This window comes from Trachemys scripta, chromosome 2 (genome assembly GCF_013100865.1).
Source record: "Trachemys scripta elegans isolate TJP31775 chromosome 2, CAS_Tse_1.0, whole genome shotgun sequence".
Classification (NCBI taxonomy): domain Eukaryota; kingdom Metazoa; phylum Chordata; order Testudines; family Emydidae; genus Trachemys; species Trachemys scripta.
Genome location: NC_048299.1, coordinates 128,203,578 through 128,229,090, shown reverse-complemented (window position 1 = coordinate 128,229,090; position 25,513 = coordinate 128,203,578).

Here is a 25,513-nt window from a genome sequence, read left to right as displayed (position 1 = left end):
CAAAATCAGTCTGTTTCTGGAAAATGTTTTGCTCTCAAAAATAAGCATTTTTTCCAATGGAAAAACATTCTGATCGGATCTAATAGCTATACATTAACCTATATGTTCAATGGTAGTGAGTTCCAGAGTTTCAGTCTCCATCCCAAGACCCAATGTGTACACTGCTATTTTTAGTCCTGTCATGTGAGTCCCATGATCCTGAGTCAGTTGACCCAGGCTGAGACTTGCTGCTGCATGTTGTTTTATGGAGGTGAAGTCAAGGGAAATTATCATCATGCTAAAATTGTGTGTGTGTGTGTGGGCGGGGGGGAATTACTCTTTCCTTGCATATATATTCTATTGTTGTGTTTTCCCACATTTGAAACTGTGTTCCTTCTCCCCCAATAAAGAGTTACTTGTTTGTACATGCTCCCTGAGTGCTTGCAAGTGGAGATGGCTCTGCCTGGTAAAGGCACCTAGGGAGGGTGCTTTTACCTTTCCCAGGCTTTTTGGGGTGGGGGCGACTCTGGAATGGGCTTTGTTATTTGTCAAGAGGGACCCTACATATTTTGACTTGAGGCCTTTTTGCTGTAGAAGGGTTACATGTGGAAGGAATGCAGCCTTCTCGAAAGAGACACACCACATGCAGGGGGTGTGCTATGCCCAGATGGCCAACTTAAAGACTCCAAAATGAGGATGATGGACTGCTCCTGCAGTTCAAATTTGATGAAAAAGCCCTAATAGAGGGTTATACTAGAGGGTTATACTATACTATGGAGTGATTCTCCTTGCATCCACTGTTCGATGTGTCTGAATACCAGTATGCCACACAACATCGGAATGAAAACACTGAAACTCTTTTTGATTGGCTGCATCTGGAATAGAGAAAAAACTAAAATGTCATTCAGAAAAGGTCAGAAACACCTCTTCCCTGGAGTGGATATAGATGGGGACACACACAGGGCGAGAGGCTTTTCCTTAAACACTTTAAAAGAGGATAGATTTTGTCCATAATAGAGACTGTATGTGTGTGTGTGTGTGTGTGTGTGTGTGTGTAAGGACAGGGGGCGAGAGTTTTGCCTTCAAGAATCAGCCAGGCAAGGCCCTCCTACTTTGTTGTCAATCATACCCACATAGAACTCCTAAGCTTCAGTGACTATGTCGACAGTACCACTGATGTCGGTCTACCTTCCATCACTCAGGGATGTGAATAAGCCACCCCCTGAACGACATAAGTTATTCCAACCTAAGCACCGGTGTATATTAATTGGGACCTAACTGAAAGACAGGTAGCTGCCAGAGCGTGTCAATTAACTGCAACTGCACCACTGTAAGCTCTCTAGTGTAGCCATAGCCTTAGAAACATTCTCAAGAGCCAGCCCCTCCACCCTACAATTGCTAGACAGCCACTACCCTTACCAATAGAACTCAGGGGTTCACATTAGCCTTAACGAAAGGATGGCGTTTTCTCCTATTCTGCTGCTGAGGAGCAATGCAGCGGATTGAATGGGAACTGCTTTTTTTTCACACCTCCAAATGACCTGGCTAAAGGTTTTGTAAATTATGATATAAATAATGTCATAATGGCCCAAATGATCTTTTCTCACTCTGATGAGTACAAGTGTATGTAATGAATTCCTTATATAGAAACCAGAAGACATTAGGTGTGAAAGGCAGAATGGGGACTCAACTGAGAGAGAGCAATGGCCAGTGGATAGGGCACTGGACTTGCACTCAGGTGACCTAGATTGTATTTGCCCCTCTGCCACTGACCTGCTGTCGCCATAGGCAAGTCACTTTGCCTCTGTTTCTCTCCATCTTTTGTCTTGTCTGTTTTGACTGTTTAGATTTGAATCTCTTCAAGGCATGGAATGTCTCTTACTCTGTGTTTGTACAGCACCTAGCATAGTGGGATCCAATGGGATTGGGGAACCTGGGCATTCTGTAAGAGGATATGCTTAGTCAGAAACCTCCTCAGCACCCTGCCACTCTAATATCCCTCAGTATATAGTAATTGGGACCAAACTGGAAGACATGTAGTTGACAGAAGGTGTCAATTAACTGCATAGAGCTATATCTGAAGGGCTAATTGAAGAGGAAGCAATCTCAACAAATGGGATTATATAAACTGACAGGAAGGAAGGCCTGGAGGGCAGGGGGGTCTGAAGTTGGCAGGGCTAGATGATGCTAGTACTGGTCCTTTTGGTAGAAATGAGTGGGCAAGCTGGCTAATGGCTGTAAACATATGTAAATAATACTGCAAATTGTGGCCTGCCAGAAGACAACAATAAAATATGGTGGTTGTGAAGGAGACCTGGAGTTGTGATAAATTGCTGAGGCTGGAAGAGACCTCCAGGAGCCTAACCTGTGACACTTTCTTAACACAAATAATAATTCAGATGGTATCTGGGCACATACTGAGAAAGGTACTGTTGATAAATTTTGTAGTCAATTACTTGAACCACACTTTGGTTTGTTATTCAATATACCCAAGAGACCAGTATCAGTCAGGTTTATTTTGAAAAGTCTATAATAGTATAGTACAGAGAAAAATGTTCAATTTGATAACAGTTTCTGGGAAGCTGTCTTGTGCAGCATTGTTAAATTCATCTTATGCAGAAGTTGTGCTCCCAAAGTTACACATGTCAGCTAGGAGTGATTATAGGATGACTTTACAAGTTACAAAATTCTTCACACATTACTAAAATCCAATCCACCAGTTAATTGGAGTGCCTTAACCTGGTGTTCTGTATCTTCCTTATCTGTTTTGGATACTACAATTCCTAGTACTGGTCTGTGAAGTTACTTCTTCAGCTTGTAGTGGGGCAGAAATTAACATTTTGCCTTTGACAAATTTCCTGTTTTGTAATGCCAAAGCTGAAATCAGCTTTGGAAAGTGTTATGGCATATTGAGCATAAGTGAACAGGATTATAGACAGACATTGGCCAATTCAGGTTATGTAACTGCTAGAAGTATATATAAATATCAATATATTTATCAATTATGTGGGTTTCTGTTTCAGCTGCTAACTGAATTTTAACTCTTCCCTAACAGTAGTGTCTGGTTGTCATTTTCTGTCTTTTATCCTGTTTATTTCTCGCTCTTCCTCGTCTTTTCACACTGTGTACAGATTGTGGATGCTTTATGCACCCTGGCACCTGGCAAAGAAATGTCAGTATTAGAGCTAAACCATTCATCTGTAGTATGATGCTGATTATGCAAGAACCCCTCCCATCCTGAGCCCAATGGACAGGGGCATGAAAAACAATAATGGACAGTGTGACACCACCATAATACCTTCCATTTTGAACAGCTACTAACCAGCTAAATTGATGCATTTCTACTGAATACTGTTGACTTTAATATATGCTAGGCTTGCACATCATATTATCAATATGTATGAGTCACACTAAATATATTAATATTCACTAAGCATACAATATCAATATAACATTACATAGTATGTGTGTGTATAATGTTTACCTCACACCCACACCTTGGAGAGATTGAGGTTCACTTCTCTTTTAGGGTCAGGTTGTGAATCCTTAACTCTCACTGCTGTGCAGTTACTCTCCCAAGTAGTACCCCTGATGCCAGTGGGACTGCTTTTGCGAGATAGATCTCACCACAGTGAATAACTTCTCCACAGTCTGGCACTTAGTCCCTCCCAAAATGGATATGGTTTGTGCACAAGTTTGTGCATGTTTCCTCTGTTCTATAAAGGTCACAATGTGCCGCTCTTACTCTGACTGAGAGATGTCTTATGCTAAAACTGGTGCTATTGATATGAATGGCACTTCATGTTGAATAAAGTACTACTCGAAGTAAAGAAGGGTGATACAATCCCTCACTTCCATGCCATAGAAAGAAAACATTAACACTTGTCTCTCTGTAGCTGAGATACTAACAACAATCAATTCACATGCCTCAGGATTTCAGCCGATCAACTGTACAGGGATGAGGAAAAAACTTTTTGTCCCCAAATTGAGAATCAGCTAGCTGAATTACTGGGGGGGTTTTCATCTTCCTCTAAAGCATCAGATATTGGCCACAGCTGGAAGCAGGTGCCAGGTGTAGATGGGACCCAGGGTCTAATGCAATTCCATGAATCCTATGGTTCCAATGCTTAGCTATGCCACTCTTCTCTTGTGCTCAGTGTTAAGCCAACCAACAGATTTGGGGTGTTAAAGAAATGTTCCTCTTGTTTGAACAGGTTGAGAACTTGGAGGTTTTTTGCCTTCCTCTGCCCCATTGAGCAGGAATTATCTGATGGGATCACCTGGGCCCATCTCGCAAAAATTATTCCCTGCCATTCCAGGGGCCTCAGACGTTGGTGGCATTTGTGTCCTGCCTATTCTTCATCTGTGAAATATGTAATAATTTAGTCTCCTCAAGACTCCAACTTTAATGATATAACTGGCTCCTGATTGACTTCCTGGTGTGGATTTGTTTCAGTAAAATTAATCTGGAAAGAATATATAAGGAGGGGTGTTTGTGTCTATAGTTGGGCTCTGTCTGTGTTAAAAACACATTTTCAGTTTCCACAACCAAGACTTCTCAACCAGAGCTGAGATGTCATTTATACTTTCAAGGGCTGTCTCCAAAAGGGGCTGGTGAAAGTTCCTCTGAAGTGGGGGAACGAATGGTGAATAGTCAGGGAAACAACTGGAGTGTATGCAGGGTGAGACCATGGGGAAAGGGAAGAATGTATGGGTGATGTTGTGCTTCATATGTTTTATGGAAATATGCTTATGAGTGTGAATATAATGTAACTGGAATATGCTTTATGCAAAAGGTCTCTTGTAAGGTATCATTACAAAGCTTATAATCTACTCAGTGTGTTCATCCTATTTGTATGCATGTATCATTCTTGTATCTGAAGCTAGAAATATGAAGTATCATTCTGAGGTCCTATTTTAATTATGCAAAGCGTGGGCCATTAATGATGGTTTGGAAGCTTGAGGGCTCCCATTGACTAGGACAATTGGTTGTAAATGACTTGTTTTACTTGCAAACCTCCCTGGATACATGCAAGCCAGCCCTGCAAGAATGAAGAATGATGTCTCACAGGACATGTGACCAATAGCACTAGGAAGTTTAGACTTGAAATTAGATGAAGGTTTCTAACCATTAGAGGAGTGAAGTTCTGGAACAGCCTTCCCAGAGGAGTAGTGGGGGCAAAAGACATATCTGGCTTTAAAACTAAGCTTGATAAGTTTATGGAGGGGATGGTATGATGGGATAGCCTAATTTTGGCAATTAATTGATCTTTGATTATTAGCAGGTAAATATGCCCAATGGTCTGTGATGGGATGTTAGATGGGATGGGATCTGAGTTACTATAGAGAATTCTTTCCTGGGTGTTGGCTGATGAGTCTTGCCCACATGCTCAGGGTTTAACTGATCACCATATCTGGGGTCGGGAAGGAATTTTCCTCCAGGGCAGATTGGCAGAGGCCCTAGAGGTTTTTCACCTTCCTCTGCAGCGTGGGGCACGGGTCACTTGCTGGAGGATTCTCTGCACCTTGAGGTTTTTAAACCACAATTTGAGGACTTCAATAACTCAGACATAGGTTAGGGGGTTGTTACAGGAGTGGGTGGGTGAGATTCTGTGGCCTGCATTGTGCAGGAGGTCAGACTAGATGATCATAATGGTCCCTTCTGACCTTAAAGTCTGAGTCTATGTCACAGGATACCGGAATCCATCTTAAACCTGGTGTTTTTCCATTTAGAAGGAGGGGTGGGGTTCCAGAAAGACAAAGGGTTTCCACTTTGGGCACAAACTATAAAAGGGGGTGGAGCAGAACAAGGGGGGCTGCTAGTCATGAGAAATCCCCTAGTTACCACCTGAGCTGGAACTAACAAGGACTGTACCAGGGGAAAAGATTGGGCCCAGATTAGGAAGAAGTCTAGTCCATGAAAGAAGCTTATTGGAACATCTCTGCGGGTGAGATTTTACCTGTAAACAGTTTCTTAATGTACTAGACTTAGACTTACGTGTTTTTGCTTTATTTTGCTTGGTGACTTACTTTGTTCTGTCTGTTATTACTTGAAACCACTTAATTCCTACTTTTTATAATTAATAAAATCACTTTTCTTTATTAATGAATCCAGAGTAAGTGATTAATACCTGGGGGAGCAAACAGCTGTGTATATCTCTCTATCAGTGTTATAGAAGGCAGACAATTTATGAGTTTATCCTGTATACGCTTTATACAAAATAAAACAGATTTATGTGAGGTTTGGATCCCACTGGGGGCTGGGTGTCTAGATGTTTGAGATAGAAAACCTGCTGAGCAGTTTTTGGTTAAAGTCTGCAGCTTTGGGGGGTGTGGACCAAACCTGGGTCTGTGTTGCAGCAGGCTAGCATGTCTGGCTCAACAAGACAGGGTTCTGGAGTCCCAAGCTGGCAGGGAAAACCGGCTCAGAGGTAATTCCAGCACATCAGGTGGCAGTCCCAAAGGGGTCTCTGTGACTGAACCTGTCACAGTATGACACTTAGAGCTATCCAAGAGGGTGCAGCACAAAGACCTATGTGTAAATCCAAGCAATAAGCCTCTGAGCTGTCAGGTAGGGATATATCAGTGAGACCCTGAGGAACTTAAAAGGATGGAGGAAGCTGAATGCTGGCTTATCAGGTCATAGGCAGGCACAAATACAATAAAATGGTAGTGTGGCCACAGTTTTCACTGTCTCCAGTCTTTCTCTCCATAGGTCAAACAGAAGAAATGCTGACTGTACCACAAATGGGCCAATTCTGATAAAATTGCCAAATCCAGACAGCAAAGGGGCAGGCAGAGTCTAAAACATAGGCCCTTGCAGCAAATCCATATAATTGGGAATCAGGTCCCAAGACTCTTAGGAATGGGTGCTGAGTAATCCATTGTTTCTATTAACAGGATCCCACAGGAATAAATGCTTACTCTTATAGCGAGTGGGTCTACTGGACCTCCACATAGTGCTTCCATGAGCTCAAACATCTTAGTTTTTGAAAAGTGGTGAAAAAGTACAAGGTGATCTTAGGAGTCCTGCCTTTCAAAGAAATCTTAGCACATGATTGGGAGGATCAAATTGCTATTAGCCTCTCCTTGGTGCCATGGCAACACAGTACAAAGTGGCCAAGCACAACAGTTTGTCCTGAGAGCTCCTCACACCTGGGGCAGCTCACACAAGAAGACTCTGAAGTCAGAGAAACTCAGATCCTCAAAGCTATTTAGATGCCTAACTCCCATTGAAATTCCAATCAATGGGAGTTAGGCACCTACATGCCTTTGAGGATCGGAGCCAAAATGAATTCTGTTCTTTAATTTTTTTCTTGCATGTGTAAGTCCTATGGCTAGAATCTCCAGAGAGGAACAAGTGATCCTAGAGAGCTTTATTTGCATAGGCTACCTACCCACCATTCTTCTTGTGACATGTAGGTGATTACCATAACTAGACATGAAGTTGGATTCTGAGGGGGTTGTGGGCTCTCAGCAAGGCAAAGAGATCTGACTTTGTGACAAAGCAATTCTAAGCAACCAGGATTCTGCTCATGGGTCCTACGTTCTTGTGGTTCTTCAGTAGTGGGGATTTTGATGTGAAAGATGACATAGACTGAGGATTTTTATGGCAAGTGATGATTCAGACCATCAACTTTGTAGATAGAGACAACACAGAGAACAGCACTGGAGCTAAAACCTTAATAAAGTTGAATCACTAAATCAGCTTACTTAAATCAGTGAAATTGGCACTTCCAGTAAGCCCAGTCAAGCAGTTCCTTTCAAACAAGGAACAGTCCTGTGGAGAGATACCTGGGATACTGCTACTCACTGATCCCAAATGTGAGTCGGGCTCAGTGAGTGGGGGAGGTAGTGCCACCAATGGGACAATCCCTGTGGGACAATCTCACAAGCTATACTGACTATTACCAAAGATTCTATGTGTGTGTGTAGGGGGGTATTTTACTCCTTCTTTGCATATATATTCTGTTGCTGGGTTTTCCCAAGTTTGTCACTATGTTCCCTTTCCCCCCCAAAAAAGTTTTCTGTGCGTGTACACTCTGCGGGAGCACCCACTGAACTTTCTCTACCTTCTGGGTGGCACCTTGAGCCATATTATTTATTTATAAAGAGGGACTCTAGACCTAATGAATCCAGCTATTTTTGCTGCTATTTTCCCCATGGAAGAAATATTACATATCGTATAGAGCCCCCTCCTGGGATTCATTTGCCCTCAGCAGGAAACTCAGAACCCTCTGGAGATCAGTGATATTTTTGGCGGTGTGTATATTCCCTTAAAGGACCATATTGAAGTGTGAGTTTAAATAAGGAGTCAGGGTCCTAATTTCCTTCTAAGCGTAGCAGGCAACATAGTCAGAACTCCCTGTGTTTTTTGCTTCATCAGCACCATTTAAAGGTACTTTAAAAATAGCTTATAAATGGTTATGTACTTACTACAATATTTAATGTTTACAATGCAAAGCTAGTTGTCAGTTAAGTCTGTGTGATTGCAGAGGCTTGTCCATCAGTTCTAGTGGCCTCCATTTTGATCTGTTCTTTTGTTCAAGCAGCCACAGTTGTATTTATTCTAGGATGGAAGATTCAAACAGTGCTCATCTTGCAAAATCAAAAAATCATTAGCTGACCTGCATACACAGTGCCTTAAGTGCCTGGATGAGGGGCATTTGCCAGGGAGATCAGAGACTTTGATGTCTTCACCTCCTACTGCCAGTTAGAGATGTGAGGCTGGGCTCTGAACCTTTCTGATGAAAAGTCTTTGTCAGACTCTGGCAGTGTGGCCACGTCAACTCCTGGACTTCATTCAAAGTCCTAGTCCCAAGGCAAGTTGAAGTCTGGATCTGATAAGAGATTGGATATATTTTAAAATGACGAGATGGGATACATTTAAAACTACTCTCTGATCTTCAGCAGGGAGAGGCAGTGTGGTCTATGGATAAAATACATAGATTGGCAGTCAGGATATTTGTTTTCACTTCCTATTTCTGCCATTGTCTCTGTGTGGCCTTCGACAAAGCATTTAATCTCTCCACTCCTCAGTTTTCCCACTTGTAAAATTGAGAAGATACTTACCACAGATCCTTAGATGAAAAGTACTTGATGAGAACTAAAAGTTATTATCTACCCCTTCCTTCATTAGCCATTATCAGAGGGACTGATCCTCACCTCCTGAAGGTGATTATGGTCTCAGAGTTATCCAGGCTGCTATCTAAGACAGTTAAGATGATACAACTGCTAATCTGAACCACTGCAGTCATGAGAGGAATAGGACAAGAGTACATATATCACATCAGTTTTACAAAAATGAAACATTAATTACTAGTAATTCTATTTGTTAGATTTGCCTCTTTGCTCCCTGGAGTGGGACATGCAGACATGCTGAGTCCCCCAGAAACTGTTTTCCTGTCCGCAGAAAACACCCAGATTCTGAGTTAGTGTCCAGACTCATCCCCTATCCCTTGGGGATTGATGTTATTTATAACAGTCTAGTTTAGCATTTTTTAAGCTATTTAACAGAGTAAGAGATGGTTAGATGCAAAAAGACATCCTTTAAAAATTAGAGGTCAAATCCTACTGAGGAAAATAGAAAGGAGCATAAACTCTGGCAAGCCAAGTGTAAAAGTGTAATTAGGCAGGGCAAAAAAGAATTTGATGAGCAACTAGCAAAAGACAAAAAAAAAACTAACAGCAAAAACATTTTTAAGTACATCAGACGCAGGATACTTGCAAAACAGAGGGGCCACTGGATGACTGAGGCACTAAAGGAGCACTGAAGAAAGACACGGCTGTTGCAGAGAGGCTAAATGAATTCTTTGCACCACTCCTCACTGCAGAGGTTGTAACGGTTTCCCACACTTGCACTAATCTTTTTAAGTGACAAATCTGAGGAACTGTCCCAGATTGAGGTATTGATAGGTATTGATTTAGGAAGTTTTGGAAAATTAAACAGTAATAAGTCACCAGGACCAGATGGTATTCACCCAGGAATTCTGAAGAAACTCAGGTATGAAAATGCAGAACCTACTGACCATGCTATGTAACCTGTCATTTAAGTCAGCCTCTGCACCAGATGACTGGAAGACAGCTAATGCTCATTTAAAAAAAAAAAAGGCTCCAGAGGCAATCCTGGCAATTTCAGTCCAGTAAGCCTAACTTTAGTACCAAGCAAATTGGTTGAAACTATAGTAAAGAACAGAATTATCAGACACATAGATGAACACGATTTGTTGGGTAAAAGTCAACATAGCTTTTTTAAAGGGAAATCATGCCTCACCTATCAAGAATTTTTTGAGGGGGTCAACAAGCATGTGGACAAAGATGATCCAGTTGATATAGTGTACTTGGACTTTCATAAAGCCTTTGACAAGATCCAATGATGGGGTCTAAACTGTCTGTTACCATTCAAGAAAGAGCTCTTGGCATCATTGTGGATAGTTTTCTGAAAATATTTGTTCTATATGCAGCAGTGACCAAAAAAGCTAAGAAATCATTGGGAATGGGATAGATATTAAGAAAGTAAATATCATACTGCCACCATCTAAATCCATGGTACGCCCACACCTTGAATATTGCATGTAGTTCTGGTTGCCCCATCACAAAAAAGATACATTAGAATTGGAAAAGGTACAGACAAGGGCAACAAAAATTATTAGGGATATGGAACAGCTACCATATGAGGAGAGATTAAAAAGATTGGACTGTTCATCTTGGAAAAGAGATGACTAAGGGGGGATACGATAGAAGTCTATAGAATCACGAATGGTGTGGAGAAAGTGAAAGGCCCTTCATATAACACAAGAACCAGGGTTCACTGAATGAAATTAATAGGGAGCAGGCTTAAAACAAATGAAAGGAAGTGCTTCTTCACACAATGCACAGTCAATATGTGGAACTCATTTCCAATTAGGCATGTGTTCAAGTGACATACTAACTGTGGTGACTATATGCTGATGTAACTTGGATTAACATAAATTTGTAGTGTAGATATGGCCTTATGTCTGTGAATTGTTTGGGAGAGGTAACAGCAAAAGCCTGAGGTAAGGCTAAGATTGACTCAGGAGTTTAGGCTCCTACTTTTGTGGAGCTGGGTGTCCTGCATTAAAAGCTCAGGAAAAAAAGGCACATAAAAAAGAATCCAATATCATTTATTTATTTTTTAAAATTTTATGACTTGTGGGTATATAATTCATTATTTTTTATTTCTTGTGTGTGTCAGGCAATCTTGGGCTTGTAGATTTGTGTTTATTGTGTTATGACGGTCAAAACTATAAGTAGGTCCAAAAAAGAATTAGATATGTTCCTGGGGGATAGGTCCATCAATGCCTATCAGCAAAGATGGTCAGGGATGGAACCCCATGCTTTGGGTGTCCATATCCCTAGCCTCTGACTGCCAGAAGTTGGGAGTGGATGACAGGATCACTCAATGACTGCCTGTTGTTTTCATTCCCTCTGAAGCACCTGGCACTGGCCACTGTCAGAAGACAGGATACTAGTCTAGATGGACCATTGGTCTGATCCAGTATGGCCATTCTTATGTTTAGTAAAAATTACATATAAACTGATAAGGGAATCTCTGAAATACTCAAAATGTGTGACACACAGTTTTTAGGGGTGCATGTAAAATATTTCACTCCATCAAGTCTCCTGTAGCATCTCAGCTAGAGAGGCACTGCCATGTCTAGGCATTGGGTTGCCTATGCCTTTAAGAATAAAGCCCTGGGAAGCGGGTGTTGTGACATACTGTCCTGAGGAAGGGGAAATAAAATTCCCTTCTGCCCCCAGCCCTATTTAGGTGGCTCATCCCATCAGGGTAACTGTTACCCCCACCCTGTACCGGGGCTTTGCCCTCTGCCACTGGCTGGTAGCACCTCACCCCTGGGCTTAACCCCAGTTCTCCCCTGATTTTGCCCCTCTCCTTCCCCTGCCTCCAGCTGTTTAACCCTCCACTGTGTGCAATTTTCATGTCCTGCTCAGACCCTGCCCATTCCTGCCCTGATTTGCCCCATTTGTCCCCCTTTAACCTTTTAAATCCCCAGCAAGGGCAGCAGGTTCAGCAGATGTTACTGAGCATGTTCAAGCCATACTCAATGCCCTGCCCACCTGCCGCCCTGCCGTGGTCCTAGCACCAGGGAGAGCCTGCTGCAGCTAGGGACACCACACCTGTGATCCTGGGGGTGGGGCACTGAGTACCTTGGGCTCTGGCCAACACTACTGGGCTCGAAACTGCCAGTGGCGGTGGGGAGTCTGATGCCACTAGCCCCACTCCTGCATTGCCCTATTTTTGTACCTCTACCTGCTCTGCACCCTGAGCAGCTGGTCAAAGAGCCAACCACATGCTCAGGGTGTCCCTAAGCCTTTGACTGCTAGAAGCGGAGACAGGAGGACAAGGGATGGATCACTCGTTACCCTGTTCTGTTTATTTCCTCTGAAGCATCTTTCAGTCCCTGTCGGAAGACAGGATATTGGGCCAGGCAGACCATTGGTCTGACCCAGTATGGCCATCCTTATGTTCTTTTTATATTCAGTAAGTTTTGATGTTCCTTGTATTTACCTGCAGGACTTATACTGCCCTAGTTCTCTCTTCCTTGAGGTTCACTTCCCCCCCACCACTATTTTAGCCAAGTTTCCATCAGTGAGTCACATTTGCTCCAGTGAGTTGATATGAATCAATCAGCATCTCCTACTGCTAACGGGTTGGATGAACAGCAGAGACCTGCCCTCCAGTTACAGTGAGGAAATTGTTGCTGCTGTTATAGAATCTTATCTTAGCACAGGAAAAAGAAGAGGACTGAGGCAGACAGGATTATTGGTAAAGACATAGCAGGAAGTCCTTACCATTTGAAGGCCTGTCCAAGAATCAGTCTGTCTCCCTTCTGCTGCTCCCCCTTTGAACAATTTTTAAAATTCCATAGGGAAAGATTGCACCCAGTGTAGTGCAGGTCAACCCGTGGGAGACAGTTCAACTAACATGGTCCATGTGATCCTGTAAATTAAAAAGACTATTCCAGGCAAACACTGCTGCTGGCACTAGCCTCTAAAGGAGACAGGGAGGAGTGGGGAGAATGGAGATGTGCCCCCTCACATGGGGAAGCACAGATGGCTGAGAACAGGGGGAAGCAGATGCTGTTCAAGGGAGGTACAACCCAGCTGCATCCTCAAGTTGGAAGCATATGTTTCTTGAGGCACAACTCCACACACCAGCTTGGGCCCAGGTTCTAATCTAAAGGAACAAGAGTCCTTAATGTGTAAGGATCTATATAGTTTACCAATGGCTCTTGCAACTGGCAAAAAGCATTGTTTTCCCAAGCCAGAATTTAATTCCTGACTGTAAATCAGAGTTTCCTTATTCCTGATCACAAACTGCTGTGAAATGATATGCTCCCCTCTATGAAGTCTACGTGGGAGCCACAGTCCTTTGTGAAATTCATGTTTTGAAATGACCTAAGACATCTACACAATGCTGTTGTTTATGAAAAAAGGGAAATATACAAATTTGTTTTTCCATTTCTTAGAGCAGATGATTTGTTTAAAGGAGTCTGCTTTGTGGATTTATACCACCTTCAGTCAAGGACACCATGTTCACATGGTTATATCAGTTTTATGCAGTACTTTTGTCAGTCTCTCTCAAGCAATCCATTACTGCCAACACTAAAATCCATTTGGATTGATAAAAAACATTATGAAAGTATGTTCAGCAACTGAACACTGTCCAGGAACCAACAATGTAATTATACCTACTTTCCCCTGTACATCATGATGATAGACTGTGTCATCTGTGAGAAGATGAATAGGGAAAATGTGGGGACATACTTTTTATTTATCTGACAAAGATACATTTCCCTGATAGCATCACTTTAATTCGAAAGGCTTATTTTCTCCTTGCAAAAAGAATGACAGCACACTTTCCCTGGCTTCACCGTACAGTTTAAAGCTATATTCTTGGCCTTGGCTTCTGTCTTATTTTGAAAGACAACTATAAGCTTTAATAGGACAATGAATGTGCAACTTTTTTCTTTTTTTTTTAAGATAACTCCCACAAGAGTAACGAAGATTGAACTGAAATATTTTAAAATGCTCACATTCTGCTGTTCTGTTTTATGAACATTTCTAAACCTCAGGAGCTGTATAATATAAAAAGCAGGTATCTTATCTCTTCATTCAATAACCCATGTGTAAGTATGAAGGAATCACAGAACCTGAGGCATGGCAAGATTCTATGGAAAGCGAGCATTGTGCTTCAAGAAGCTACAGCTCTGCTCGGCGTCCTAGAGAAAAATGTGCAGCCCAGAGGAAATCTTGGAAAATCAATTCTGCAAAGACAAAGATACCTCTCAGGATTTTGATACACACACATGCTATTGTAGTAGTGAGCTGACGCATGTTGATAGCCCGCCCATTCCAGATGTGGAGATGTGTCTCTTGGGCAGCTTATAAAACCACTGGAGCCTCCTTACCAGTTTCCATTCTACACATATTTGCTAACAATACCTGAAATGTACAAAAAAACCTTTGATAGCAAGTGACAAGTTTGAGTAAAGACCAGACAGTGCTACTCATTTACTATGGACATGTGGACACAAAGCTACAGCACAGAAGATTCTCTGGGTCTAAGAGCAAACTGAATAGACAAGGAGTTTACAAAAACCAATTAGCATTACATTGTGATGTTTCCAAGAGTAAATACAGGGGAACCTCCATTCTAAAGCGATTTCTGTGTCTGCTTGCAAACTGACTGCTCACCAAATAAAGCATTGCCATGATGCTCTAAAACAATGGAACCAAACATAAGAAAAGACTTAAATGACTAATGTATATAGCATGGGATGCTTTGTACTCACTCTGGTTCAAGGATAAATTTTAGCCTACCATCTTCAGAGCCAGAAGATGAACATTTCAAGAACATTGCTGATACACAGCTGTTTCAAAATATCATGTCCAGATAGTAGTCTACTTTCATCATATTTAGAAACCTTCTAATAATAATAATGATTAATAAAAAGCAGATTATCACTGTATTTTTTTTAAAGATAGTTGTGCTATGCCACTGGAGTCTTGGTTTCTGCACCTGATGTTGTTGAAGGAGTAGATTGCAGTCAAGCCTATATTCAAGATTGCATTTCTGTGATCTCCTTGTTTGTAGAAATGACAACCACCTAAACAATGAAATGGCAGATCATTGTATAGCTTTTAGGGTTATTGTGATTCAAACCACATGACCATGCAAGACAGTTAGATCATCTCCTTACATTTCCATGAGGGGGTGGCTACCTGGACCTTGGCTCCAGGTACACAGGAGTAAGTGGGTGACTTGTCCACTTACTCCCTCCCTGAAGCAGATGAGCAGAGGGGGCAGGGAATGGGTGGAACTTTGGCTCCCCCACTTACTTGCTGCCTAGAATAGCTGAACAGTAGTCATATAGGTGATTAGAAGTGTCTACCTGTTGGAGCAAGGATTAAGCAGAGTAGGAATTGTGTCTCAGGGGGTGTCTCTAAATCACAAAGCCTCTCAGGCATACCCCTGGGGTAGCTCTTCTTTTGCACCAGCCTTTACTCAGGGCTTTTCCCAAAGTTACAGTCTGGCCCTTAGAACATAGTTCAGACCAGCTCAACCACAGCAGGATAGAGCGAGGGTAGCTACAGCTGCTGTGCTGGATCCAAATTTAAATTATATCCATTTGCTTCAAACTCACCCCATGCTGCTTCAAGAACTGCTGTCCTGGAGCTGATTGAAGAAAACATACACAGGACAGGCAGAGCGGAAGAGCACAGAGACAAGGTGGAGACGAGAAATAATTATTCAGCAACCTTTTAAAGAAAGCCAAAGTGAATAGTGCAAATGTGTAAAGCTGCTGGGAGAAGATAATGGCCAGGTCTCAATCTCCACATAATGACAATGAATTGAAGAGGGAACTCTCTCTGTATCTGTCACAGCCCACTATGCTGCAGACAGCTGACTACATAGACTGGTGAAAACAAATTTCAATCAGACTTCAAATTTTTTCTCCTACGGTGATGTCTTTCCATTGAATTCTGCCTAGGCAGTATGCCCTCTGAGAAGCAATGTAAAGAATAGCTGTGCCAATCACATATAAAGGCTAGTCCCAGATAGTGCAAAAATCTTAGAATCATAGAATATCAGGGTTGGAAGGGACCTCAGGAGGTCATCTAGTCCAACTCCCTGCTCAAAGCAGGACCAATTCCCAACTAAATCATCCCAGCCAGGGCTTTGTCAAGCCTGACCTTAAAAACCTCTAAGGATGGAGATTCCACCACCTCCCTAGGTAACCCATTCCACTGCTTCACCACCCTCCTAGTGAAATAGTGTTTCCTAATATCCAATCTAGACCTCCCTCACTGAAACTTGAGACCATTGCTCCTTGTTCTGTCATCTGCCACCACTGAGAACTGCTGAGCTCCATCCTCTTTGGAACCCCCACTTCACATAGTTGAAAGCAGCTATCAAATCTCCCTTCACTCTTCTCTTCTGCAGACTAAAGAAGCCCAGTTCCCTCAGTCTCTCCTCATGAGTCATGTGCCCCAGCCCCCTAGTCATTTTCGTTGCCTTCTGCTTGACTCTCTCCATTTTGTCCACATCTTTTCTGTATTGGGGGACCAAAACTGGATGCAATACTCTAGATGTGGCCTGATCAGTGCCGAATAGAGGGGAAAAATCACTTCCCTCAATCTGCTGGCAGTGCTCCTAATACAGCGCAATATGCCGTTGGCCTCCTTGGCAACAAGGGCACACTGTTGACTCATATCCAACTTCTTGTCAACTGTAATCCCCACTGTAATAGTGCAGAACTCCTGCTTAGCCAGTCGATCCCCAGCCTGTAGCGGTGCATGGGATTCTTCCTTCCTAAGTGCAGGACTCTGCACTTGTCCTTGTTGAACTTCATCAGATTTCTTTTGGCCCAATCCTCCAATTTGTTTTGGTCACTCTGGACCCTGTCCCTACCCTCAACCTTATCTACCTCTCCCCCCAGTTTAGTGCTATCCGTGAACGTGCTGAGGGTGCATTTCATCCCATGATCCAGCTCTTTAATGAAGATGTCGAACAAAACTGGCCGAGGACTGACCCCTGGGGCACTCCGCCTGATGCTGGCTGCCAACTAGACATCGACCCATTGATCTCTACCTTTTGAGCCTGACGATCTAACCAGCTTTCTATCCATTGTGATAAACCCAGGACAAACAGCTACAAGGGGTGGGGGGGGGGGGTAGTAATTAGTCCCAGGGGGTTAAAAGGCCTCTCCCAATCCAGTGAGGAGAGAGAACCACAGGAAAACAAGGTTCAGCTGGAAAAGAGGTTACTAGGGAATTAATTAGGTTCAGCTGGCTCCACCTGCTTGAGACCTTTTTAAACCCTCCCCTGCATGGAAGGAGGGGAGAGAGTGAGAGAAGCAGGGAAGCTGTCAGTAGGCAGGGTGCAGCAAGACACCGAACCCTTCCAGGAAGGAAGGCTGCACTCCCTCCCCAGAAGGGAAGGAAAACAAGCACAAGGAACTGACTGGGGAAAGGAATAGCTGGACCCTGTGCTACCGATAAGGCTCTGCCTTGCCCAAGCCTGTGTCTCCAAGGCAAAAAGGACTGAGCCTGCTGAGGAGAAGAAGGTACTTTGCCACACATGGTGTCAAGAGGGGGATGAGGTATAGTGAGTGAGGCTCTGTGGCAAGCCATCTCAGGGCAGGGTAAATCACACACACACACAAAAATGGAGGATGCAGTGACGGCATTGATACAGGCCACTGCGGCCCAACAAGAGGCTACCAGGGTACAGATGGCGGCCCAGCAAGAGTCAGTATGTGTCCAACAGGAGACAAACCAATTACTAATGAACCAGGAGGCCCAAGATCGAGCCACCCTGAATGAAGTAGTGAACCAGTTGAAAGCCCTGACCACGCTGATTCATGTGCCCCAGGAGACCCGGCCACTTTGGGCAAGCAACTATTTACAGAAGATGACAACAGATGACGATATAGAGGCATATCTCCTCACGTTCGAGAGGACGGCACTGCGGGAGGCCTGGCCTCAAGACCAGTGGGCAGGTATCCTGGCCCTATTTCTGTGTGGGGAGGCCTATTTCAACATCACCACAGAAGCAGCTATGGATTACCTCCAGCTGAAGGAGGAAATCCTGGTGAGGTCAGGTGTGACACCTGCCATAAGGGCCCAGCGCTTCCACGAGTGGAAATACTGGGACTACAAAGGGCCGAGGTCCCAGCTATTTGACTTGATCCACCTCGCCCAGAAGTGGCTCCGCCCCGAGTCCCATGGGCCGGAGAAGGTAGTGGAAATCCTGGTGTTGGACAGGTACATGAGGGGGTTGCCGCCGGACATACGAGGGTGGGTCCGCCAAAATGATGAACTAGTTGCCGTCATAGAGAGACACTTAGGAGCCCATGAACTTTCTCGAACCACCAGGGAAAGAAGGCGCCAGAATCGGAGACCAGTCTCTGCGCCGAGGCCCCAGTTTGCCCTAGAGCCAGGCCGGACAATGGAGGGGAGGAAGGAGGCAGAATAGCAGCCAGTGGTCCCGGAGAGACTTGAGGACTGGGGGAGAAAGACTTGAGGGATAAAGCCCAGCAGCCCGAAAAATAGGGGGCTGCCCCGAGCAAGGTACCGGTGTTATGCCTATGGTGAATTGGGGCATATCACTGCCCAATGCCCGAATCTAGAAGAGCCTATGCAATGCGAACTGGGAGATATAGGGGGACCATGTGATCTAATAAGTCTAGTCGGGCTTGCGATGGTCCCTCATAGATACACTAGGCCCGTTAAGACGAATGGTATAAAGACCACAGCATTAGTAGACTCGGAAAGTGCAATTACATTAGTCTCGGGGAAGCTGGTCGGGCAGGACCAACTATCCAGAGCCAAGCACTCGGGAATATCCTGTGTGCATGGGGATGTCAACTATTATCCAACCATCCCCGTAAAAATAGAAGTTCTTGGAAACCCCACTAAGTTGATGGTGGGAGTAGTTCTGAAACTTCCCTACCCAGTCCTTATTGGATGAGACTTCCCGGGGTTTGATAGCCTATTCCCCGGGAAGGAGGTGGAAGAAACTAATGACCCTGGGACCCAGGGGGTGGCCCAGATAGTTAATCCCCCTCCATCCTTCCATGAATTTAGCCAGAATTTGTTCTCCCCACCGGAAAAGTCCAGGAAGACTCGGAGGGAATGGAGGGCGGATAAAAAGAAGGGGACGAGGATGCTGACCCAGTACCAGAAGTGTACGTTTGTAGGAGAAAGAAGGGGCTCAACCAACAGTGGGACTGGGCCAGCGATCAACAACCCTAGCGCCGGACCTGGTTCTCCAGGGGCTTTCCCCGAGGGGCAGACGGAGGTAGACCCTCCTGAGTTTGGACAAATGGGGACTGCACTCGGGAATTTTGGTCAGGATCCCATATACAACAATATTCATAAAGAAGTAGTCGAGGTAAATGGGGTCCCTGTAGAGGGGAGAGTTAAGGATCCAGGGCCATATTATGTGATTAAGAATGATGTGCTATACAGAGTAGTCCGGGTCCAAGAGCAAGTCGTAGAACAACTCTTTGTCCCATGGAAGCATCAGAGGGCCGTGATGGATCTAGCCACAGCCATCTGTTTGGGGGCCATGTAGGGATAGATAAGACCCTTGACCGGATTCTATAGAGGTTTTTTTGGCCTGACATTTATGCAGCAGTCCAGCAGTATTGTACATCCTGTCCGGAATGCCAGATACATGGGCCCCGACCACACTTAAGGTCCCCTTTGGTACCTCTGCCAATTATTGAGACCCCATTTGAGCAAATAGCTATGGACCTAGTAGGGCCATTGGAGAAGTCAGCCCAGGGCCATCAGTACATTCTGGTAGTACTAGATTATGCCACCCAATACCCCAAGGCCGTATCCCTACGGAACACCATGTACAAGACCATAGCAAAAGATTTAGTCCAGATTTTTTCCAGAATAGGGATACCTAAGGAGATCCTGACGGAACAAGGGACCTCCTTTGTGTCTAAGCTAATGAAGGACCTATGTACAATGCTCCACATATGGACCCTCAGGATATCGGTCTACAATCCCCAGACTGATGGCCTTGTCGAACGCTTTGATAGGACATTGAAGAACATGTTACGGAAAGTGGTTAGTCATGATGGGAAAGACTGGGATGCCCTGCTCCCTTACTTGCTGTTTGCCGTATGGGAGGTTCCTCAGGCTTCCAATGGATTCTCCCCCTTCGAGCTGTTATATGGTCACCACCCCAGGGGCATACTGGATCTGGCTAAAGAAGACTGGCAAGAACAGCCGAACCTGGGAAGAAATGTTGTTGAACATGTCTTGCAGATGAAAGACAAAATATCCCAAGTCACTCCCCCTTGTGCGCGAACACATGGAGAAGGCCCAAGGGCCACAACAGACATACTACAATCACCAAGCAGCGACCCAGAAGTTCCAGGTGGGGGACCGGGTGATGGTGCTCATACCCACAGCGGAGAGCAAGCTCCTGGCCAGGTGGCAGGGGGCCGTACGAGATAATAGAAGCTATAGGAGAAGTCGACTATAAGGTCCGACAGCCGGGTCACCAGAAGCAGGAGCAGATCTATTATTTAAATCTGCTGAAGCCTTGGCAGGATAGAGAAGCTCCAGTGGTTGCGCTAGGGGCACCATCCCCGAAAAGCAACCGCCCGACCAGGTGGGAATATCTCCAGAATTGACTCCGGAACAATGATCAGAAGTGATCAAATGCAACCAGGATGTGTTCTCGGAAAAGCCAGGCAGGACTACTGAGGTGCACCATCACATCCTCACAGAGCCTGGAATGAAGGTGAATGTCAAGCCATACAGGATCCCGGAGGCCAAGAGAGAAGAGATTAGGACAGAGGTCAGGAAAATGCTGACCTTAGGAGTCATCGAAGAATCTCATAGCCAATGGTCAAGTCCCGTGGTTTTAATGCCTAAGCCTGATGGCAGTATAAGGTTCTGCAACAACTTCCGCAAGTTGAACGAGGTGTCCCAATTTGATGCGTATCCTATACCCAGGATAGATGAGCTAATTAACAGACTGGGAAAAGCACGGTTTATGTCTACCCTTGACCTGACCAAGGGCTATTGGCAGATCCCCCTGGCCAAGGCCGACAAAGAGAAGACAGCCTTTGCAACTCCAGAGGGTCTGTATCAGTATACCGTCCTCCCCTTTGGGTTCCATGGGGCTCCCGCTACTTTCCAACGGCGAATGGACAAACTATTGCGACTCCATGGCAAGTATGCTGCAGCCTATCTTGAAGACGTCATCATATATAGCCCCGATTGGGAGATGCACTTGGAGAAGGTGGAAGCAGTCCTGGACACCCTGAGGAAGGTGGGGCTGACTGCGTATTTCTCCAAATGTTTGATCGGGTTAGCTGAGGCCAAGTACCTTGGGTATATAGGGGGGAGGGGCGTGGTGAAGCCCCAACTCAGCAAGTTAGAAGCTATACAGAAGTGGCCCCGACCACTCCGGAAAAAACAGGTCAGAGCATTCCTGGGACTAAAGGGGTACTATAGGCGGTTCATTCCCCGCTTTGCCAATAGGGCATGCCCATTAACGGACCTAACAAAAGCTCGGGGCCAAAACATAGTAAAATGGTCTGCCGCAGCCGAAGGCGCTTTTGCAGATCTGAGGACGGCCCTCTGCACAGACCCCGTACTAGTAGCCCCAGACTGGGGGAAGGAGTTTATCCTACAAACCAATGCCTCTGAAGTAGGTATGGGGGTGGTACTTTCACAAATGGTTGGAGACGATGAATACCCCGTCCTCTTCCTCAGTAGGAAGCTCCTGCCTAGGGAATGGAAATACGCCGTAGTGGAAAAGGAATGCCTGGCGGTAAAATGGGCCATAGAAAGCCTCCACTACTATCTACTTGGACGGAGGTTTACCCTTGTCACAGACCATGCTCCTATGCAGTGGATGCACCAAAACAAGGACAAAAACGTGAGAGTAACAAGATGGTTCTTGTCACTTTAACCCTTCTACTTCACAGTACAACATAGGTCTGGAACCCAACATGGCAATGCGGATGGCCTATCGAGAGAGCACTGCTTTCCGACCCAAGTAGCCCTACCTGTAGTGTTGAGCGGGGGGGAGGGAGGGGAAGGGGGATATGTGGTAAACCCAGGACAAACAGCTACAAAGGGGGGGGATAGTAATTAGTCCCAGGGGGATAAAAGGCCTCTCCCAATCCAATGAGGAGAGATAACCATGGGGAAACAAGGTTCAGCTGGAAAAGAGGTTACTAGGGAACTAATTAGGTTCAGCTGGCTTCAACTGCTTGAGACCTTTTTAAACCCTCCCCTGCGTGGAAGGAGGGGAGAGAGTGAGAGAAGCAGGGAAGCTGCCAGTAGGCTGGGTGCAGCAAGACACAGAACCCTTCCAGGAAGGAATTCTGCACTCCCTCCCCAGAAGGGAAGGAAAACAAGCACAAGGGACTGACTGGGGAAAGGAATAGCTGGACCCTGTGCTACCGATAAGGATCTGCCTTGCCCAAGCCTGTGTCTCCAAGGCAAAAAGGACTGAGCCTGCTGAGGAGAAGAAGGTACTTTGCCACACCATCTTATAATCCATTCATCCAATCCATACATTTTTAACTTGCAGGCAAGAATAATGTGGGAGACCATATCAAAAGCTTTGCTAAAGTCAAGGTATAACATGTCCATGGCTTTCCCTGCATCCACAGAGCCAGTTATCTCATCATAGAAGGCATTCAGGTTGGTCAGGCATGACTTGCCCTTGGTGAATCCATGTTGACTGTTCCTGATCACCTTCCTCTCCTCCAAGTGCTTCAAAATTGATTCCTTGAGGACCTGCTCCATGATTTTTCCAGGGACTGAGGTGAGGCTGTAGTTTCCCGGATTCTCCTTATTCCCTTTTTTAAAGATGGGCACTATATTTACCTTTTTCAAATTGTATGGAACCTCCCCCAATTGCCACGAGTTTTCAAAAATAATGGCCAATGGCTGTGCAATCACATCAGCCAACTCCCTCAGCACCCTCAGAAGCACTGCATCTGGCCCCATGGACTTGAGCATGTCCAGCTTTTCTAAATAGTCCTTAACCTGTTCTTTCACCACTGAGGGCTGCTCACCTCCTCCCCATACTGTGCTGCCCAGTCTGGGAGCTGATGCTAGTGTTCCTTGTATAGAATTCGTCAGTACCGAAGTTCCAATATGATATGTAGGGCTGGATTCTGCCTGGCCCTTATGGGGGCAGGGAGTAAGGAATGTTTGGTACCCCAAAGGGCAGGAAGTTAGCAGACAGCAGGCAAAAGAATGACTCTATTCCTCATGCAACAGCTAGGAGTATTGCAGCGGGTGTGCTGCATTCTAGGAAGGAGTGTACAGAATTGACAGGCCCTGAAAATCAGGAAATTAGATCAAAAAATCCAAAGATTATAGAAATAATAAATGTTGGGCTCTTTTTACTTGCTTTCTGGGGGTCACACTTTCAAACTTTTAGCTGCTACGAGACTAAAAAGTTTCCCTCTTTTTAAATATAAAATGAAAGGGGAAATAAGGGATGATGTGTTGCTATACCACCCTAGGAGATTTCAGGGAGCCATAATCCTTTCCCTGCCCCCCACCCCCACATGCTGCCAGTGAAAAGTAATGCCCCCTGCAAATTATTCCAACCCCTACACCAGGTCACTGCATTGGGGCATGTGCTGGAGTCAAGGCACATGCACCACCACTGCCCTCCCCCACCACTGGATCAGGTGTGTGATGGAGCCACTTCCCTCTCCTTCCATACCACCTATTCCCAGGAGCAGGAGGTGAGGCATGGGGAACTCTAAGCAGGCATTGAACCCAGACTCCGGGCAGGGAGTTCTTACTCCCACTTGCTCACTTGTGCAAGTGTGCAATCTAAATCACAAGCTAATCCTCATCTTTGTATGCATGTGTTCTCCATGTAGACACTTTTATTCCCATTGCCAACACAGCTGAGTCTCTTGAGCATGTTATTGTTTTTAATTACAGCTGTTAAACCACTTTCATAATGACTGAGTTGTTGTTTAAAAAAGTGTCATAGGTAAGATTGTGTAACTTCACAGCACAAAGGACATTTTACATGTCACAAAAGTGTTTCCAATTGAGTAACTGTTTATGACCCTGTACTGAGAGGTATATAAAAACTCCAGTTTCTTTAATATCCGCTTTGCAAATAAAGTTGCTGTCATGCAGTACTACCCTTTTCTGCTTGTCTACGTTTGCTTATATTCTTGGTTTTAAGGAGCAAAAGCAATATTATTTTAAAATGCATATTATGTTTCCACAGAGACAGAAGGTGGGGGAGGGGGACCAGCTATATATATCATGAATTTCTAACTTCAGCAATGATCATACAGTAAGTTCATTTAAAACTTTTTATATGTAAACATATATTTTAGTCAAAGCAATTGAAAAAATATTTAAGACCAATTTTGCTTTCTGTTACACTGGTGTAAATTCATTTTAACCTTTCTGAAGTCAGTGATGTTAATCTGGATTTACAGCAATAAGCAGAAATTGGCCCATTGTCCAGACCGTAATCTTTCTTTAAAAGACAATCTAAGTGATTGCTGTGCTGAGATATCATTCCTCACTGCACCAAGTCTAAAAGGCAGTATACCTCGGATTGATGTTGCAGTGCCGGCAAATCAATATTCCCAGGGTTGTGATTTCTTTCTGGTTATAAGTATAATCTGTTAGAGTCAGTACTTCTGGGATTCACATCTGAAAACATATCTATGCCCCCCCCCCCAAAGATGTGGGAAAGACATTAATACTATCAAGAAACAGTAGCTGTGGCTTTGTGACCTGTATTCTAATACTGGCAGGATATTTTGAATTTTAATAGTAGAATTTGCAACATCTAAAAATACCTAGGGTGTTAAGAATTAAAGCTATTCTCCCTTTTGCCTCCACACAATGCATAACCCCAATATGGGCATTTTTCTTCCTTTTTGTTTTTGTTTTCCTTCAGACTATTCTTTTTCTTTTTCTTTTTCTTGCTTGTCTTTGTTTGTACTGTTAACTTTTCTGCTTGTAGTTTTGTCCTTGCTTTTGCCATTCTTGCTCACTTTTAAATGAGTTCATGTTGCATATTTTTTTCTTTCTGTGGAGTGTTTGGGTCTGGGTTCCATTTCCATCCAGGGATCGGCCGACCAAGGGGTTCCTGTCCCCGCGGTCTGAGTGAGTGAAATCGCAGCCGCACCACACCTTGGGTAAAACCCTTGGTGTGAAAGCAAGGGCGATTGAGTCAGTAGCCTGTGGGCTCCTTTTGTGTGTTGCACCGGACATCACTCTGACGAACCCGAATTTCCCTCTTGTGTGATTGGTGTATGTAAATTCCTCCTGTATTGGTAACCAGACATCTAAGTCGGGACAGTTCCCTAAAGGAACGCCGGCTCAGTTTTAGAAAGGGTCCAGACTCCTGTAAATTTCTGGAAAAATGGTCTAGGCTAACTCAGGGAGATCCCAAAACTCAGTGGCCACTGTTAAAATCTTGGAACAAGGACCGAGTGGACATCTTAAA